Source organism: Corapipo altera, unplaced genomic scaffold, assembly GCF_003945725.1.
Source record: "Corapipo altera isolate COAL_440 unplaced genomic scaffold, ASM394572v1 22b, whole genome shotgun sequence".
NCBI classification, from domain to species: domain Eukaryota; kingdom Metazoa; phylum Chordata; class Aves; order Passeriformes; family Pipridae; genus Corapipo; species Corapipo altera.
In genome coordinates, this window is record NW_020884876.1 from 7,646,560 (window position 1) to 7,660,121 (window position 13,562).

Sequence of the window (13,562 nt, forward strand, 5' to 3'; positions counted from 1 at the left end):
AGCTCATGCCCGGCCGCAGGCGGGTGCGCGGCGGCCGGGCCGCTTCCTGGCGGCAGCGCTGCCCGGCGCTGGGCGGCGGGAGCCGACGTCCGTGGCAGCAGCCCGGGAGGCCCCGCCGCGGCGCTCCGAGTCCGGCCGGCGAGGGGGCGGGGGCGAGGGCGGTGCCTGCCGGGCGGGCGGGCCGGGCACATGTGCGCTCGCCGCACCCCCACACGGCCGGATCTGGTGCTCCGGTGCGTCTCGTGGTGTGTTCTGCGGGGCTCCGCCGTGCTGGGACTGGAGGCGGCCCCACGCACAGCCCAGGAAACGGGAACGGTCGGACGAACCTAGGAGCGTGAGAGCCTTCCCGCCGGGACCCCCGCCGGCTGCGGTGTGGAGCTGGGCCCCACGGAATGCTGCCGGGCGCCTCTCCGCCACGGGGGCTGCGGCACACAGGGGGCGGGTCGGCCCAGAGGGGCCTGAGTGATCAGGTCGCAGCACCGAGGCCTGGCCAGAGCTCATGACAGAGCCGTGACCTGGGACGCCGCTGAGGTCCAGACCCTCTCCTGAGTGAGCGCAGTTCGCACCGCTCTGCCTGCACTGCTCTCATCAGCCAAAGGAGACCATATATAACGGGATTTCAGAAATGAAAAACTGATAGAACAGCGATCAAAATGGTACAACAGTGATTCTGCAGAACCCAGCCCCACTACTCCAACGGAAGCCTGTCACCACGCTCTTTCCGCTGGTCTGATGTTTTACAGGTGCTTGTGGCAGATTCTGAGAACAAATTCCAGGAACAGCATAAGCCTTGCTGTATTTCAGCTGTGCTCAGGACACGCGTACACCTTGCCAAAGGCAAGGCACAGTTACAGCTCCTTTGAATTCACAGGATCGTAGCAGCTACCAACCACAGCCCAGGTGGGAGGCCTTGATCTCTTCAGAGGAGGAGTAAAGGGCAATGCTTTCCTTACGGAAGCTAGACTGTGCAAAGGAGGATTTACAAGCATTTACTCATGGGCTTTATTTTAAGAGCAAGTACCTGTAAACTCTGTAAAAGTGTTTACAGTTAAAAATGTTCTGGTAAGCAGTTTTCAGATTGCCACTGCTCTGTCACTTGTGAAGTGCAAAATAGTCCTGAATCTTACCTTTTAAACACAGCTATTGTTGCAGAGGTTGGAGTAGATTTATTTACGCTCTATAAAAAAGTTGCTTCTGTCAAATGAACAATGCTAGCCTGATGAAGAAAAGAAACCAATATCAAGGCTCTGATCTTGGGAATGGTTACATTTCTGTATAACTTCGAGAGAGCAACTAGCACTTCATAACACCAGACTCCAAACTTCCCTGTGCTTCTACAATGCTCAGCAAGCCAAAGGCGCTGAGCATGAATAGTGCAGGTGTCCAAAAGGCTCAGTTACAGCCCAAGCATGGCACTTGTAACAGGGCAGTTGGGTATCAGCTCATGGTGCAGAACTGTAATGGAAATGGGCACAGAAGAGGCATGCAGCTAGTCAGAATTCTGAGTTACAACTAATGTTTTACACCATCACAATATTTTCTAAGCTAGTTCTAACCTAACTCACCTAACTAACCAATGTGTGATGGTCTGGTCTGGCTCAAAGCAAAATTGTCTCCATATATACCTGCTTGTGTGTAACAGAGGTTTGTACAGCAATGTATTTCCTCTCAAAATCCCAAAGTAGTTATGAAGGGATTTTAGCTCCCCTCTTGGTCGCTGATCAAAAGATACACTTCTCCTTACTTTGACCCAAAGTCCTTAGAGTAACTTAAATAGAATTTTATTACAGTTTGTTCTATTTAGTGGATATTAAATTGCACAAAATCCTTTTAAATACTAGCTCAGACCATTCACAGTGTCCAAAATTGATTATTTAAGTAATACCTCTAATGTGGTTGAAGGTGAAAATCATCATAGCCTAAAAGTGAAAGTACTACTGCAATGGCAGTCCCTTCCCAGGCAAATTACCTTGTAGCAAAACATCCTGATGCTTCACTGAAGAGCTTTGGGATCAAGGTTCTTGCGATACATCTGATCATTAAGACCGACAGAGAGATTCTTGCAGAGTCTGAAAGCTTTTGGATAAGGTCCAACATGCCAGAAGGTTTCCTATAACATTATTTTATTCTCATCAGGTAGACAACAGAAAGCAAAGATACATCTCCCAGCACACACTTTATCCATCAAAGATTTCAGAATTTACAGGGCTTTGGACTGAGTTCAAGGTCTATTCTGGGATCTTAATAAAGATCCACACAAGGAACCAGACAGAGACCTTCTACTGCAAATGCATTCAGGAAACTGCCAGGGCCTCTGTCAAAGCTACTTAAAGGAATTGAATTTTAAAATTAACCTGAAGCAGAGCATGTAATGTTGTTAGTCCTGTGTAAACAGAGATTATTTTCTTATTACAGTATTAATTCTCAGAAGTGGAGAGGAAAATAACAAAAAAAAAAAAAAAAACTACCTGCAATTACGGTTTAGCCCTGCAGTGCTTATGCACAAAAACAGTTCTTGTCTGAGTGAGTAATCCCACCAATTTTAGCTAGGATTTACACATCATACCCTGAATTAGATATGTCTAAATCAATTCAAGTGTGTATCCATAGAGCTGGAAGAAGATTTGGTTCTTTTTCTTTTAGTTTTTAATAAGATTCTATGACTTTTCAACCTGAGCTACAATTCCTAATATTTTAGATGACATCCTAGCTCCTCTGAAGTTAATGGCAATTTTCAAGTTTACCTCTGTGTTATTTGAACTTCCCCTTTGTACTTTAAAGATTAGTTTTCTATGCAAGACAGAAGGACTTCAGAGGTCAATTTTCTGAACTGGGGGTTCTTATATTGTCTTTCTGTAACTATTTAACCAGTCATGGAAACAGTTTATGAGAAAAGAGATTCAAACTCTACCTTATTTAAGCATTAGAGCAAACATCTTTCCTACAAAGATAAGACAATTATAATCTTGTTTTAAAATGGAAATTATGTCTGGTTTGGGGGAAAAGTCAGCATCTTCACCTTTTTCCTCTGAACCAGGAGTATAATTTCTCTTTATAACATAACCTAGACAAAGCCCCACTAATTCGAAGCCAATTTTACAGCTGTCTTTAGTGACAATTTTTCAACTTGCACCTTCACAATACTGCAAACTTTACACTTCGATAAATTTGCACCTTTAAAATGTTTGGGCAAACTTAAAATGACTACTTTCTTATAGACTTTTTCACATTTACTTTCTGTTTTGTGAGCCTTTCTGGGTCAGATCCCATTGCTATAAACATTAGCAAGTTACCACTTCTCAATTTAAATGGAAATTTACATTATAGGCAAAAAAGGTACATAAAGTGCATACTTGGTTTACATTTTTAGCATACTTACAACTTTGAATGAATTACATGCTTTTTTAATAACTGCTGTGGTGCTGCATTGCAGTTACAGTCATATTAATAGTTTATAGAAATTTCTAAGATTCTGGGTACAAAACCTACAAGGGCTCATGAACTTTTAAACCTGGTGGTAAAGCAGGTAAACCTGGATAACTAACACTGTTAGAAGCAATCATAGGAATCCTAGCTAAGAGAGAAAGAGAAATGGAGATGGTATGTTATACTTCTCAGTATCTTAAATGTACAAAATATGTGAGTTACATTAATATTAACTGATTTTATTTTTTGCTACACCTTTTCAAGACAGTGGTATTGTATTTTGAATATTTGCAGGCAGGAACTTGACACACAGGAAAATAGGACAAAGGCACCCATTTAGTGTCCTATGTGAGGTAACGCAAGACCTCACATGGTAAGATCAGGAAAGGCTCAGCATTTTGTAGCACAGTGTTTTCCAAATACAGCTTCCATTGATTTTAGATGCAGTGTCATTATTGAACATTTCAACAGTAAACTGAGTCAGGTGCCAGAAAAATAAGAATGAAACACACGACCGAGTATAAAAATTTAGTCTACATAATTTGCAGAACCTTCATTAAACACCATGTAGCACAGGTAGAACTTGACTCTGGTTAACATAGGCAAGATTAGTTTCCCCTCTCCATTTCCTCAGGATACATAGCCCAGTGCTGCAGCCCTGGCACTATAATGTAGGGCCCCATTACCTCAACCTGTGGTCCTGTTGTCTTAACATGGGGCACCATCACCTTAGGGTGGCTCACCTTAACCTGGAGAACCACCCCTTCAGCCTGGGTCACCATCCCCTCCATACAGGCTGCCAGCACATAAAACAGGAGTACCATCATCCCAACCTGGGGCACCATCATCCAATCTGGAGCAGCATCACTTCAATATGGGGCACTGTCACCTCAATACAGAAAACTGTCCTCTCAGCATGGGGGGACCTCATTGCCTTAATGTTGGGCACCATATCTCAGACTGTGATTCTGTCCTCAACCTGCAGCCCCATTACCACACTCTGTGGGCAATCATCTCAACTAGGGACATTATCAGCTCTGCTTGGGGCTGCCCCCATTGCCTCAATATGGGGGCAGTCACCTCAACAAGGAGCACTATCACCTCAGGGCCCCATTGCTTCTGCCCAGCATACCATTGTCTCAATGCAGAGCCCCATGGCCTCAGCTTGAGGCACAATCACCTCAGCAAGAAGATCCATCACCTCGACCAGGAGCAACACTATGTCAACCTGAGGCACTGTTACCTCAACCTGTGGACCCATCACTTCAGCCTGAAGCCACACCACCACAACCCAGGGACCGTCACCTCAGTTTGGGGCCTCATGGCCTCAGCAAGAGTCCCAGCTCTCTGCCCCATTCCCACGAAGCTGAGAAGGGTGGGAAGGGACTGATGTCTGTATCAGAAATAGCGTGGCCAGAGGGACTAGGGAAATGATTCTTCTGTATTTGACACTGGTGAGGCCACACCTCAAGTACTGTGTCCATTCTGGACCTCTCAATTCAGGAAGGAGATTGAAGTGCTGGAGAAAGTCCAGAGAAACAAAGCTGATGAAGGATCTGGAGTCTTATGAGGAGCAGCTGAAGGAGCTCGAGTTCTTTAGCCTGGAGAGAAGGAGACTCAGGGAGACCTTACTGCTCTCTGTAACTACTTGAAGGGAGGTTGTAGCCAGGCGGGGATTGGCCTCTTCTCCCAGGCAACCAGTGACAAGATGAGAGGGCACAGTCTTAAGTTGTGCCACGGGAGGTTTAGGTTGGACATTAGGAAGAATTTCTTCACAGAAAGGGTGATTAGACATTGAAATGGGCTGCCCAGGAAGGTGGTGGAGTCACCGTCCCTGAAGGAGTTTAACAAAAGACTGCACGTGGCACTTAGTGCCATGGGCTAGTTGACAAGGTGGTGCTCGGTCACAGATTGGACTCGATGATCTCAGAGTTCTATTCCAACCAAACTGTTTCTGTGATTCTGTGGGACAGCCCCGTGCCTCAAAGGCACCTCCCACCAGGAGGTCCCGGCGCCCCGCTCCCTCCCCGCCCCGTTCAGGCACCGCCTGTTCCCGCCCGGCGGGCGGAGCTGCGCAGGAGCCGAGCGGGAGCGAGGCGGCGGTGGCAGAGGTGCGCAGGATCGGCTTCTCTCCTCCCCTCTCTTTCTCCTCCCGTGCCTGTGAGTGTCCGCCCCGGCTGCCTGCGCGGTTACCACAACAAAGCCGGGGGAAGGGGAGGGCGAGAGGGGAGACGGCGGTGGCTGCTACTGCTGCTGTTTCTTGCCGGGAGCTGCCGGCCCGGCGGTGGGGCCTCTGGTGCCTCCTCCCCACGGAAGGTGCCGGGAGGGCGGTTGGGGGCGGTTGGGGACGACGGGCGTGTTCCTCCCCCGTCTGCGGCAATTTTTTCCCGAAACAAGGTGGGAGACATGTTTTGTTCGTATGTACATGTATATTCTTTTAAACCATATATAGATACATATATATATATGTATCTGCTTTTCCTTTTAATTTGCCGTCTTTCCACTCGGGCCCCTGCCTGAGTGATGCGCACGTAGGTGTCCCCGAGCGCGTCGTGCGCTCTGTCTTTGCAGAGCTGGGGCTGGCGTTGAGCTGCCAGAGTTGGTCATGCCGCCCTGAGACGTGTGGTACGCCCCACATCAGTGCCATGCCTGCCCTCTTTGCTCCTCGGAGAGAATTGAAAAAGAGGTGAGAGATTCTCTTGTGAGGCACCGGCCCTCGTTGGTGTCGTAGCCGTCGGCTTTGACAGTGAGTTACAGTGTCGTGCGCGCCATCCTTAAAGTTACCGAACTGGAAGGGACACGTTGCAGTGATGCTGAAATAGTAGAGTGCTTTGGTTGGGTTTAATTAGTGGTATTTGTCAGCTGAAATGGTCATTGTAAACAGCTTGCCTCGAGCATGTTAAATCATCGCAAGAGTCGCTTCTCCACACTTTGCTCAGGACGAAAGTCTTTTAACTCCCCCTGCCCTGCAGAATTCTGCACTAACAGTTCTCCAGGTGAGACTGTAGTTTGGAAAAATAACCAGGCACCAAATCTCTCGGCCCCTGTGGATTTGTATGGAAATCACTAAAGAGATAACTGTGAAACCTGGGCCGCTGCAGCAGAGCAGAGTACAGAATACATTTGAAAGCAACTCAGCGAGATGGTACAGCACAATGGGGTGTATGTTGTGTTTGTCAAACTCTGGGTTTTTTTCTGGAGTTTTCACGGCATGTTATGGAAACTGGCATTTTAAAATATAGTTCAGCATGTCTTATGGCACAATGTAATTTAAAATCATGTAACCTTTATGCTTGGCTAAAGTTTTTCCTTTACAATTGTACTGAACAATTTTTCAGAAACTAGTATAACTATAGTATGCAAACACTTATGCTTGTTCATTCTTACTATAAAACATATATTAAAAAAGTGTCTAGTGTTTGCATTTGGATGTGTACATATTTAAAAATTGTGTGGTTAAAATTCTTATACAACATTCATAAAAACACCAGGACAACAATGTGTGGTGGAATGAATGTAACAGAAATAGCAGTGCTAAATTTGTTTTGTGTCCCTGCTTTTGTCTGTAGTGAGGTGCTCAATATAGAGCATAGAGTGCATTATGCACATTTTTGCCTCTGTGAAAAAATAGTTAATCTCTCTTTATCAGATAGAAAGTGATTGCTGGAGTTGTCAGTGGAGAGAGAACAAAGTTCCCCAAAGTTAAATTCTTCAGAGAAGTTACTTGAAGACTAAAATGAAGTCGTCATTGCTAGAAAATAAATAAGCGTAGGAATGGGTTTGTGAAATAACTTAACTGGCATTTAAAAATGTAGTTGTCAGAGCTTTGGACTCTGCTTTTGAAATGCCTCAAGCTTTCCCACCACTTTTTCCTGGTTTGTATTTTTGTTGTGATTTTTTTGGTTTTTTTTTTTTCCCTGCAGTGCATATGGTGTTCCTTTGATTTTTCTCAACCTAGATAATACTTGTAATGGTTTAGAACAGAAACCAAAGGAAAGGACAAGTAATTTAGGGACGTTCTATTCTTTTTCTTGGAACTTAAAACTTTTATGACCTACTGGGATTTTTGTTTTGGTTTCATGCTTGCCCATGTTTAGTAGGGCATTCAGAGGATCCTGTGTTTCTTCAGAAGACTTACATGGGCTTAGAGGGCTGTCAGGACTGCAGAGCCTGTTGAGGCTTGGAAAGTGCAGTTGGCCAATACCTTTGAAGACTCAACCCAGGAACACATAAAAGCGCAGAATTTGTAGGGTAGGTGGTGTATGGTTGTGTGTGGCATAGGGGACAGGAGCATCTACAAGCTTTTTGAAATCTGTCCTTTTGAATGACATAATATTGTACCTGAAGCTTTGATGTAAGAGTCTGAAAGTGAGATGGATCCTAGATGAACCTAGGTATCTCCCTAGATTCTTGGGAGATTGGTAAACTTACTGTGATGGCTGTACCTTATTGATTTCACCATAGCTGTTCCTTAAAGCTGTTTCATTCTTTGCTTCTTGGTGTCATGTTTGGCTAAGACTGGTGACAGTAATGGTCTAAAACATAACCTATGTTCTTTGACTGAGTTTTTTTCCACTCAACAATGTCAAGGGATGTTTAAGTCACAATTCAGCTGCATTTGTCATTCTTAAAGTGTTGCGTTGTAATAGCACTGGAACTCCAGGAAACTTTTATTATGTTGAATTTAATAGAGCCCTGTGTTTGAGCATCTTATCTGCTTTTCCATACTTGATATCTTCTCATCTGAAGAAACAAGTAAGTTACAAAAATATAATGCAAGAGATTATCTCAAGAGCCTTTTACCTCATTTGCCCCATACACACATTTTGAGGAAACAAATATATTTAGACTCTTCCTAAGTGATATTTGTTGAAGCTGCTCTTTGTATACTGATTTAGTGACTGAATTTCTATACTCCCCCCTGCCCATCTGTACCAGACAGTGCTTGTTCCTCCCACTGAAAATTGAGAATTGCATCTTATTTTTCAGTGGCTGAGGAGAATGTAATTGTTACCTCTGTAAAACTATGTGTTTAAAACAGTGATAATAGACACATCTTGTGATGGAGGGCCTTATGAAGGAAATCCTTCCAGAAACTCGGGTCTATTTGTTGTATGTGGAAGCACATCTATGCAAAACATTGAAGGAAATGCTGATGGCGCCTATTTGTGTAGTCAGGTTGCTAAGCATACTAAATCTATAACATTAGAAGCATGAAAACACTTCTGGTTCAGTGAGCATGTCTGTTGTGGGAGATAGGTCAGGTGTTGTGCCGCTTGGTAGGGATGGCCTGATGTTCTGAATTATCTTTGATCCCTCAGTGAGTCCTGAGGGATCTGATGTTTGAGTGGTATGCTTGGGTCTTAAGGAAAGCACTTGCAGGTAGTCCCATGAGTGATGCACCGGTATGATGGCAAATGTAACTCCAGCCTTTATGTGGCAGATATGTTGAAGTTTTGCTTTAATAAGAGGAATTGTTTTCCTTTTTCTTGCATACAGTTGTGGACTACTCTGCCAGATTGTGGATAGTCTGGTTGGATACATGTTGTCCCAAGATTTAAATCTTGATATTGGGCAAAAATACACCTCATAGGTATGTGCAAGTACAGCAGGAGTGGGAAAACTAAGCTGCCTTTTACTTTTCACCCTCAATATCTGGTAGTACAGTCTGTCCTTTTCTCGGCTTTTCGTACCTGTTCTATGTTGTCGGAAAACTGTGGCTATCGGTCACTTTTGGGAAAGGTGAATGCCAGTGACTGGTTTCCCCTTAGCATCTTGCCTCTTAGTGTCTGAGGTAGCTAAGAGGACTCTTCCAGGTGGTGAGAAACTGTGTATGGCAGCAGGCCCATGAGACTTTGATGTGGGTAGTGTCACTTACGCTTGTAGAGATGGACGGCCTTATGAAGGAAATACTCCAGAAGCTGCTGATACTTTTGTCAACAAACAGACTCACTGTCTTTATTTTTGGTTTTGATTATATGCTACTTCTTTTCCCCCTGGGTTTAGAGGCTTTGCCAGTCATTTTTTGGGATTCTCAGCGGTGAGTGAGTAGCTATGGTCTTTTTAGACAGGTCTGATGGGCATCATCACTCCCATCATTTAACCTCAGTATTCTCTGGCCCAGCCTTTCTGCTCAAGGGGTCACAAGGTGACCTTTGCTAAAGAACCTGAAGAACAAATATTTAGTGTGTTTGTATGACTGAAGTCCTGGAGCTACAGATGCATGCCTCTCAGTGTAATGTATTTCAGCTTTTCACAGTAGGGGAATGGCTTATTTTTGGCTCAAGAGGAACTTTTTTTCTTTTCCCTTTTTTTTCCTCCCTCTGTTTTTTTTTCCTCTGTTCTCCCTCTCCTCCTTCCCCACTCCATAAATTCACTTAAAAGCCTTTGCCCTGCAGTCATCTAGGACTCTTTGGTGGTCTTGTGCTTTCATTTGCTCTAACCAGTGATGTCAATTGACTGTGTTCCAGGATCCTCTAGTGCCCATTGACTGAACTGAACTCTTACTTGAAATAGCCAGGAGACTCAGGACTTTGTGTTGCAATTCTTTTGAAAGGACTCAAGAGTAGTTTGGAGCATCTTCAGGGGGCCTACCTCTGTTTGAGACAGAACTGCTGTTCTGAGGGCTGATCCGGCATAGGTTTGGGAGTTACTAAACTGTATCTCAGAGCATACAGGGGAAAATTCTTCTATTGTGTCCAGCAGAGAGAACCAGGACTGAAAGTAAACCAAAGCAAACAATGGGACCCTCTCCCCCACACTCCCCTCAAGCAAAGCAGAGGAATAAAGGGCAGCAATGGCTGTTTATACTGACCTCATAGATTTGAAGTAGCAAGTCTTCCCTCCTTCCTCTTCTCTAGCTAGGAGAAAGGAAAAGACGGTGAAAGGTATTAGAAAGTCAGCTGAGAATCAGCCAGATGAGTGGTTTCAGGTGCATTAGAAACAATGGTAGTTCTGATCTGAGCTTGAATTAGGGTCTGTGAGATCTGATCTGTGAGGGACAAACGTTCTGTGGTCTGTTCAGATTACTTAGTTCAGGCACAAGTCTGCTACTGTCTCATGAGCCAGCAACAAGAGGTTTGTCATTAATCAGTAAATACTTATATGTAGGTTGTAATCTGAGCAAAGGGATTCACCTCCACATAGTTATGTCTAGGTGGTTAATCAGCAGCAACATGGCTACCTGTAATTGGGCAGAGGCAGATTTTTCTTGTAGGTGAACCATGAAAGAATAGAAGCTAATAATAATTGGAAGATGTGACATTGTAAGATTCCAGATTCTTCTCATGAGCTCATCAAAGGGGTTTTATGTTAAAAATATACAAGACTGTGTTCTGTAGATTGGGTATGAACTAACCATGGTTTGAATTGGAGGAAATTGGGGGAAGTTTGGAGAACTTATGCTGTGCAGGACAGCTGTAGCAGATATTGTGCTCTCAGCTTGGAAAATCTGAATAACTACTGAAGAGGCTGGTTGTTTCATTCACGGGGGGTTTCCCTCAAAGGATGTAGTTTTCCAAGATCTGTTTTTCCTCCTTTGCATGCTTTGTTGTTTCTTACTAGCGAATATGAAAACTTTATTTAAAGAGGAGGTAGGTAGGGCTGGATATGAGTGGTTTGTCACATGGCCGGAAGCAGCTGCACTAGCTGATCTTGATGAGTGTTAAGTGTATCTGAGAACAAACCAAGTTTTTGGTTAGTCTGCTGTACAGGTTTTAAGCTTTGTGTTTTCCCTTGTTTCCACTCTTTTAAACTACACAAACCCCCAGAAGTAGGGCTTTTCTCATCTTAACATTTTTATTTCTCTCTTCTAGACATTTTCAAATTTGTCTTTTTTGTTTGTTTGCTGGGGGGTTTTTAAGCCTCAGCCAAGAATGAGGAAGGGAGGGAGAAGGAGGGGGAGTGTGGTTCATCCAGCATTTTCAGCCTCTCCCGAGTTCACCCTACAAAGAGGTGATTTAGCAGTCAGCAGGTTTAAGAGGGCAGGATCCCCAGAGGGGAAATAATGAGTATGTAGAATTAGAGGATTTGGGAGTGTCATATAGAACACGTGCCATTGGTAGTACAAATCTTTTAATTAAAACACTTTAACCCTTCCAACCCCTTAGCTCTCAGACACTCGTTTCTGCTCTCTGAGATCAGGAGGTTGGGTCACTTTTCTGAAGAGGTAGAAGTTTCCAGCTGAAAGGATAGATACCAGCTTCAGAAGCACTAATTGTTTGGGCTGGGAGAAGGTTGCCTGCTTGGCAATCTTTCATTATCAATTATACTTACAAAGCAAAATTAGTAACCGTAAGCCAGAAGGTGCCCTACTGGAGCTAAATACAATATTACATTGCTCCTGATACTTTACACATATGTTTGTTAATACATCCTAAGGTGACATCTGTTCCTTTTTGTTGCTGGAAACATACTATTGACGTATCTTGTGTGTACTATAGCTGTGCTGTATTATGGCCTTTGTGGTGATGCACTGTATGTAAATAGTAATGTTAGACATTTCTGATTCAGGCCCTAGCATGTTAAAGGGCTTGTTTTCCACTTTTATTAAATACCAGAATGTTACAATGTCCTGAAAACATAAGGGCCTTTAGAGGATGCACAAACTCAGAGTGTGCTGTTCTACATGCTAGGAATTTGCATGTTATGAGATCAGAAAAAGAAACAACTTTCCACTCTGTATGAACCATCCTCTTCCTCAACTATGAAAGTGAAATGGTTAAAAGAAAAGAAGGTTGATCACTGCTTGTACTTGAATGTTGAGCCTACTCATTTGAGTTGATCATACTTGTGTTAGAGGGTTTTGTGTTAGACACAAATTGGTTTGTAAATAAATACAGTGGTCATTCGAATTAGCAGTTAATGGTAAGTATTTGACTGTAATGAAAGTTTTGGGGATTTTAGAGTATCGCTTGTTGATTCTGTATTTTAAAAATTGACAGTGTAACAGAACTCTGTACTTCCCACAGAAATAAAATTACATTCTCTGTTGTATATAAATGGGTGTGAGAGTGTACAGGGAACCAATTTATTAATTTAGGATGGTTTATCAGCAAAGTTGCTTCTTCTGTATTGTGTTTTAGCAAATTCCAGCTCTGTTACAGACACTCTAGATGCATGAGTGGAATAGGATCCAAAAATACATTCTCTTTGTTTATTTCCTCTTGTTTATTTTTAATGGAAACAACAGAATTAATGAAACTTTAGTTTGTGAATGATTGTCAGTGAGAGAAACTGACCACCATGGCATACCTGTTTCCCATTAAGATGAAGGCTGAAGTCCTTAGGGATGAGTGCCAGAAGAGTGGAAGATGCATGTAGCAGTGAAATGACTGGTGAGACTGCTGCTGCTCCTTGGATGTGACCAGCCTGCTAAACTGTATTTCTTCTTTTTTTTCTATTGTGCATCTTTTTATATATTAAAATGCATTATTCTTTTAGGAAGCTGCTCTAGGAAAACTTTCAGGAATTCACATGATAGGTGTGCATTGCAGACTATGCAAGCTGCCTGAAGCCAGGTATCACAAGAAGTGACATGGAGGGTGAAATCAATAGCCCAGCCGAAGTGCATATACACCACAGCACACAGAATGGGTAACAAACAGGAGGAGCTGAAAGCCGCTGTGCAGCAGGAAAGCTGTGAGGAAGTCGCTGTCATGGAAACATGGTGGGATGACTTGCATGATCGGAGTACTGCAATGGATGGTTATAAGTTCTTCAGAAGGGATATGTGAGGAAGGAGTAGTGGTGGTGTGGCCCTCTACATTAAGGGAGTGTTTTGACTGTATAAAGATCAAGGATAATGATGAAAAGGTTGAGTACCTCTGGGTAAGAATTGGGGGAAAGGCTAACAAGGCCAACATTCTGGTGGGAGTCTGTTACAGACCACCCAGCCAGCATGAAGAGACAGATGAAGTATTCTATAAGCAGCAGGGTGACGTTTCACGATCACTAGCCCTTGTTTTTGTGGGCGACTTTAACTTGCTGGATGTCTGTGTTTTACTTTTTTGTTCTGTTGCTCTTTGAAGAGCTCAGTCCTTTGGAGAGTTAGCTTTGTGGTACCAAAATTTGACCTCTGCTTCTATTGCTTAGTAGTGTTTTCAGCATATACAACATCTAACCATATTAGGTCTCTT

General features: G+C 43.6%; 1 protein-coding gene across 3 annotated transcripts in view; it reads left to right on the forward strand.

The window, feature by feature from the left end:
- The first annotated feature begins 5,486 nt into the window (after window positions 1-5,486).
- Window positions 5,487-13,562, forward strand: part of CFAP97 (cilia and flagella associated protein 97) — a 30,525-nt gene continuing 22,449 nt past the window's right edge. Inside the window, exon 1 of one of the 3 annotated variants that reach the window (XM_027635977.1) lies at window positions 5,487-5,586. The gene's annotated coding sequence lies outside the window, so the exon portion shown is untranslated. Of the gene's footprint in view, window positions 5,587-5,705; window positions 5,824-5,961; window positions 6,113-13,562 lie in introns of those variants that run through there. The other 2 variants (XM_027635980.1, XM_027635979.1) reach the window with 2 other exon arrangements.